We start from the raw sequence: 7180 nt of genomic DNA, 5'->3' as shown, positions 1-7180 counted from the left end.
GTTTTAATACTAGCTACTCTGTATGTTCTACTTGAAAATTGTAATAAAAAATTAAATATTTTAAGACTCACTACTTTATGGTCTATATCTCCAGTCTGCAGTCTTTAATATTGAATTTTATATAATATTCCAATTGATTCTCTCATGGTGGTTTATTACAACATCTGCTTGGCAATCTTTGATTGAAATCTCAGGTATTAATCTTAACCTGGGGAATCCTTTAGCTTCTTAACTAGTGGTACCTTCCCTGAGAGGAGACATGATATTAATTCTTCCTGGAGCCAAACTGTGCTGTCAATCAGTTCAATCCAACCTCAAGGTCCCATCTTCATGCTGGAGTATCCGTCCCTCTTCTTCCACCTCATTACTGGCTTCAGGCTCAACATTGTTTGCTGATAAATAGGATGCACTCTAAGGGCAACTGTTTTTCTTCTTTCTGCCGACTGGTTTACTGTTCTGAGGTATGACCCAAACTTAAGATTTTTTTAACTTGCTTGTTTTGAAACGAGGGATTGGTTCTTAGAACCCTTTCCTGCTTTTCCCTTGGTGATTTTCTACCACTGAATTGCTTTAAATATTAAGAGTATACTAAAATTTTCCAAATTATATTTTCTGTTTGGAATCCAAAATTCCCTGAATTTCAGCCTGGATCTGTGATGGCTATTTAATATCTCCATCTAGTTGTAAAATAGGCATCTCAAAGTTAACTTCTCAATAAATATATCCTTAACAAGCCCAGGTATTCTCAATCTACTCATCCAACACTTTTTTTCTACCTGATTAAAGGTGTACAGTTGAACAATAGCAATCCAGGGGTTTAGGGTTACCAACTCTTAAGTATTCAAAAATCTGCATATAACTTTTGACTCCCCCACAAACTTGACTACTAATAGCCTATTACTGACCAGAAGCTTTACTGATAACATAAACTTTCGATTAACACGTTTTGTATATGTATTATATAGTGTATGCTCACAATAAAGTAAGCTAGAGAAAAGAAGCTGTTACTAAGAAAATCCAGGTCTTGTTCAACCAAATGGCAGGCAGCTGCTGTTTATAAGAAAGAAAATACATTATCTATTCACTAAGTGGAAGTGAATGATTATAAAGGTCTTCAACCTCTTTGTCTTCATGCTGAGTAGGCTGAGGAGGAGAACAAAGAGGAGGGGTTGTTCTTGCTGTCTCAGGGGTGACAGAGGTAGAAGAAGTGGAAGAGACAGAAGAGGAGGCAGGAGAAACAAGCACACTTAGAGTAACCTAAGAAAAACACATGGTAATTTCTGTCTGACTTTCTTTCACTTTCATTTCCCTAAAAATGTTGTTATATGGTACCAACTCTTATTTCACCATTTGCTTTTGTTTCTGTGACCATGTCATAGAAAGGTCTATGTCATAAAAGGAATCAAAATTCGTCTTGAAAAATCAGATTCTTTCCACCAGATTGTCTAATGTCAATTTATTTCTGGCACTGATTCTATGCCTTTTCCTCATTGCCTGACACTAGCTTGAAAGCACTCATCTCCATCAAGTCATCTGTTAATTCTTCTGGTGTGGTGTCTTAATTAGCTCTTGAGTTTCTCCAAGATCCATATCCTGAAACTCTCTGTCTCTCATCTTTTTGCCATATCCATCATTGCTTTCGTTATTTCTTTGATTGGCTCAGTCATAAATCCTGTGAAGTCATGAACAAAATCTGTACACAGATTTCTGCAGCAGGAATTTACTGTTTGGGGTTAATGGCTTTCACGACTTTTTCTATCACAGCAATATCTTCAATGATGTAATTCTTTCATATTTTTATAATGTTTTCTCTGTTGGCGTTCTCCTTCAGAGTGTTGACAATCCTTTTCAAAGAGTACTGTGTGTAATGACCTTTATAGGTCCTTATGATCCACTGATCTAGAGGCTGAATTAGAAATGTGTTTGGGGGCAGTTGGCCACTTTGATCCACTTGTTAAATTCATCGAGTTCTGGGTGGCCAGAGGCATTGTCCAGTCAAAAGAAATTAAAAAGGCAACCCCCCACTGGCAAGGTACATCCTGACTTTGGGGACAAAGCATCAATGGGAACAATTCAGAAAAAGTGTTCTTGTTGTCTGGGTATTGTGGTACAACCAAATGATTGTCAGCTGATGTTTATCTTTTTTTTTTTCCTTTAAGGCTCAGGGGTTAGTAGCTTTATAGACAAGGGCAGTCCTGATCATAAACTTTACTGCATTTGCACAAAACAGTAGAGATAGCCCATTCCTTCCTTCCTTAAGTCTCAGTACTTTCTTCTCTTCCTTACTAATAAATGTTCTTTGTGGTTTTTTTGTTTGTTTGTTTGTTTATCTAGAATAAGGCACTTTGGTCTGCGTTAATAATCTGTTTACGTAGATACCTCTTCTCCTAACAATTTTCTTAATGACTTCTGGGAACTCTGCTGCCTCTTGGTTGATGGAAGCTGGCTTTTCAGTTGCCTTGACATTTTTTAAGCCAAACCTCTTTCTAAAATTATCAAACCACCCTTTGCTGGCATTAAATTCTCCAGCTTTAGATCTGTTGCCTTTCTTTCACTTTAAGTTGTCGTATAATTACCTCACTTTTTCTAGAATTAGGTTGGTATCAATAGGTATGCCTGTCACACAGCAATCCTATACCCACATAAAACCTGCATTTTTAATGAAAGATAAGGTACTTTGCATAAAGTGCAAGGTTTTTGTGTCTTCTGGTGTAGCTGCAGCAACAGCTTTACAAATTTCTTTTTCTTTAACAACGGTCCTTATGCTGGATTAATTTATCTTTTAAGGTCAGACAACCACAGCTGCAGACCTAAATTTACAGTACATATCAAGTAATTTAACTTTTTCTTACAATGTCATGACTTTTCTCTGCTTTTTGGGAGCACTTCCAGTATCACTAGTGGCACTTCCCATGGGTTCCATGGTGTAATTCAAGGTTTACAGTATTGCATGAAACATGATAAAATACGTGAGAACTATGAGAGATCACTTTTTACTGCAATACTCAGTTTACTAGAGAGAGAAACTGCTCACATGGAGATAATTAGCATCATGTGGCTTTTTAAGTAGATAGGCAAAACACTTGAACTCACCACAATAGCAGCAGGAGGTGGCTAGGAAATTATTACAGTAGTATAGCATGTAACACATTTAGTTTTATCTAGTTATGGTTTAATACTGCATCTTTATGCTTCTTCATATTCTTCTTAACTTCAAATGGTGCCTTGTACAGAAAGTGTTTGTGTGTTTACGTTTTGATAAATTTTAACTTTTTCTAATATATTTCTACAACTTGAATATATAAAATGATAAAATAGAATACTATTTACATATATTTTTACATTCATGACATACCTAACATTTTCTTGATTTTCTTGATAACTATGGCTACATAGTTAATTTGTGAGATTTTTCAAGTTGTTGCAAATCTCCCAAATTGTTTCCAATATATTTATTGAAAAAATCTCTGTATAAATCGATCTGCACAATACAAATATCATTATTCAAGGGTCAACTATAAACATATCTGTATTATCTATTCTTAAGAAAGCAGTCACAGGAATCTTTGAAGTAAATGTCAGGTCACATTACTCCTTTACACAATACGCAAATTTGGTTGCTCATAAAGACCTACATGATATGTCACGTAACCCCTTTTGATTTGATCCATTACTACTTTAGCCACACTGAACTTCTTAATGCATTGCAACCAAACATGCTTTAACCTCAGGCATTTTCACTAACCACTCTAAAATCTGGTAGAGCCATCCTTTCAGATCATTACAAAAGTTGCTCCCCACTTTTCTTCAGGCTTAAGATAAAAAATCATTAGATAATGAAGCCTTGCCTTACCCCTGTATTAAAAGAGAATGCTTCATGCATGTGCATGCACAGGAACTTGCACACACAGAAACACAAAATGCCGTAATTGAATCTCTGACTTTGCTATTCCTTTTTCTATAGTGCTGAACACCACTTAACACGCTATATATTTAATTTTTAACTTTTTAGTTTGTGTTTTTAGTTCACTAAGATTTAAGGTACACAAGGTTACGAACTTTCTTCTCTATTTTTTTTTCTTCAAGTTTTCTTTCTTGAAGTATAAGTGCTCAACAAATGCATTAATAAATTACATGCAATAAACAGAACCAAACTATATGTCATTATTGGAAAAAATTCATGTATTTAAATTAAGAGAAATATCAGAAAGAAAAATTCCAAGTTTAGAATAGTGGTTACCCCTGGAGAGACAACTGTGTTGGGGTAGATGATAAATTCTGCTACCTTTAAATTTGTTTTAATAAAAAATGAATTACTCTATGAAAATTAAAATTAAAATGTGTAAATTGTATATTCCCACTGAAATTTGTTTTTAGAAAAGACAAAAGATGGAATAAAAATTAAATATAATCATATTATATATAGACAACTATCGTCAATTTATTTTCAGTCCATTCTTCTTGTATTAGCTTTTCTCTTTTCCTATGTGTATTCACATATGTCCATAGCTGCTATCATAAGTAGCCTTTTAATGACTTCATATTATTACATAATGTATATGTACTATTATAAGTTTAATTTAAATAACTTGTTTTACATAAATATTTACTTGGGTGACTGCTTTTTTTTTAGTGTATGTGTCTCAAAGAGACATTTTTAATACCAAGGAAATACCTATTGTTAACAATTGTAATCTAAGAATTTGTTTTCCCACCAGTAGTCTTGCTTCAGCAGAACCTTCTCTATATATAATCATTTCACAATTTTCAATATTACTTCCAAATATACACATTTTGTTATAGTTCAATATGTAAGTAATTTAATATTGGTTTAAATGCCATTATTTGTCCTATTTACTGTTTACATTTATTCTTTGGTGATACAATGTGATTTCCTGTTTTAATATTGTTTGGAAATGAGCTTTTCGTATAGATTAACACTGTTTTCCTCTCTTTATAAAAAAGTATAACATGTATCATAATGTCTAGCTTTACTTTTAAATTAGAGCTTTTGGACAATTTTGTAACTTTAAATTCATTATCAGAGGTGGAGAAAACATTAATAAGCTATTAAATATTGATAGTGATTAAAATTACTGGACCATTATTTATAAAAGCCATGTTTAATAACAATAACTTCTATTTACACTATTTAACTGAAGAAGATGCCCTTTAGCTTTTACTTCTAATTCCAGCTTATTGTGGTTTGGAAATAATTTACCTTTTGCAACAAATTACTATTCCCAACATGTTTTTCCCAAATTTTAAGACTTTCTTTACCACTTATGAAGTGTGACTTAACTTACTCTTTTAAAATTTCCTTAAGAGAAATTTAAAATTTTAATTTTCGCCTTGAACCTGTTTGATCAAAAAGTGTAGTATATCATTACCACATGAATTAAAAAAGAATAGAATAAAAAACAAAAGTGGTATGATATCATTAGCAAAGTGTCTGATGAGACATTTTAACTACTTCACATTTCTACTCAGTCCAAGCAAGAATAAACCGGTTCCAAGGAGCTACCACATTTGTCGTTTTTACTGCAAGCTTTGAATTAGTGTTTCTTTTCCTAGCAAGTCAACTCTAAGAAAATGACATTTCATAAGTACAACAATTGTAGGTGATATTCTACATAATCAAGGTAATGAGAACTTTTTACAAAATTAAGTTAAAATGCAGAATATCTTTGCAATTACCATTTATCTAAAAGGCTAAAATAGGAAAAATTCAGAAAATTAATGTGCTCATTGATTGATATTATTTTCTTTGAGAAAACCAGAAATGATTCTATTCCAAGAAATAAGAAATAATAATAATAATAAAAGATGTAATTTATATATTGTGTTTCTTTTAAGCCAAATCACACTTTTACTTCAGAAAGCACAATTCTTACTTTGACATTCATAAACATCTTTGTCCAGAACAGGACTTCATTTTAAACCATTATTTCAATAGAGTTCAAAATATATAGTCAGTTTTCTCCACAGGATGTTTTCATTTAAGTACTTAAGCTGCAAAATGGCAAATGACTAAGTCAGTTACAAAGAATGTGTAGCTTATTAAATGCAATCTTAAAATAACTGTGAACAGACACCAACAAACATCTATATCCAAGCCTAAATGTTATTATATTATTGAGGTCGGCACTAATGTGATTCTCCCATATGGTCAAATTTTATTTACTAAATAATAACTGTTATGAAATCCAACAAAGAAACCATAGAGGTTCCTTCAAAAGATGATAATTTTCCAAATAATTTTCCTCTTATTCTTTCCCCTATCCTTTTTAAGTAGTTTGACTTTGGCGATATTTTCTTGACTCCTGTTTCTTCTTTTGCTGTTTTCCCGGCTCCACAATCATCTTCTTCAGTTTCCAGGACATAAAGCACTTGCTAGGACCAGTGAAATGAGGGCCAAAATAGCCGTTGTGAGGAAGCTACTTGAAATCTTTGCAGCCCATTCCACAATATATTCATCCCAAGCCATTATATCAAACATCTTTGAATGGGTTTTAGGACAATATGCTTGAGTAGTGATCCCTAACTTTATTCTAGGATGGTTCGTGAGCTAATCACAATTTCATGATGCTTGGTTGCTTGTTTTCTTTAGTTCTACTGTATCTCTAAAGTAAAGGTTTAAATCCTACTGGAGCCACAGACCCCAAGGACTACATTTACCTCTTACCCTCAGCTTTGGCAAGTGTAAGTCCCTGGTCTCACAGCTGGGCAGCAATCACAGAGCATAGAGTCTCCAAAGCAAGGCAGTAACTGTCTCAGCTGGGCACCCAGGCAAAATCATGGCAGCAACTGCAACCTGCGTTTCCTATCTCTGGCCCAGGCCAGGGACTCAGAATCCCAATTAACAGATTTTATTAAAAGTATGTTATGATGTTTCTACATTTGGTAAGATAATATCAATCCATACCTTGTTTATATTTTGTTAATTTATTTTTATTATAAAAACAATATAATAGAATGTTTAGGTTGTACAGAGCTAGATATGTTCATTTCTCAATTGATTCCACATTGGTATCATTTCTAATAAAAATACTTTAAAAACTATTGTTTACTTATTTTTATTCTGTTACTTGTATTTATGATTAGATGATTGCTTTTATATTTTATTCCATATATTTTTCCTCAAATGTTAGCCAATTGCCCCAACATTGTTTTAAGAAAA

At 33.0% G+C, this 7180-nt stretch overlaps 1 pseudogene; it reads right to left on the bottom strand.

Annotated features, from left to right (window-relative positions):
* Positions 1-6232: 6232 nt before the first annotated feature.
* Positions 6233-6499, bottom strand: LOC106634003 (small integral membrane protein 15-like; annotated as a pseudogene).
* Positions 6500-7180: the final 681 nt, after the last annotated feature.

Source organism: Pan paniscus, chromosome 1, assembly GCF_029289425.2.
Source record: "Pan paniscus chromosome 1, NHGRI_mPanPan1-v2.0_pri, whole genome shotgun sequence".
NCBI lineage: Eukaryota > Metazoa > Chordata > Mammalia > Primates > Hominidae > Pan > Pan paniscus.
This window is presented reverse-complemented; position numbering and strand designations above follow the sequence as displayed.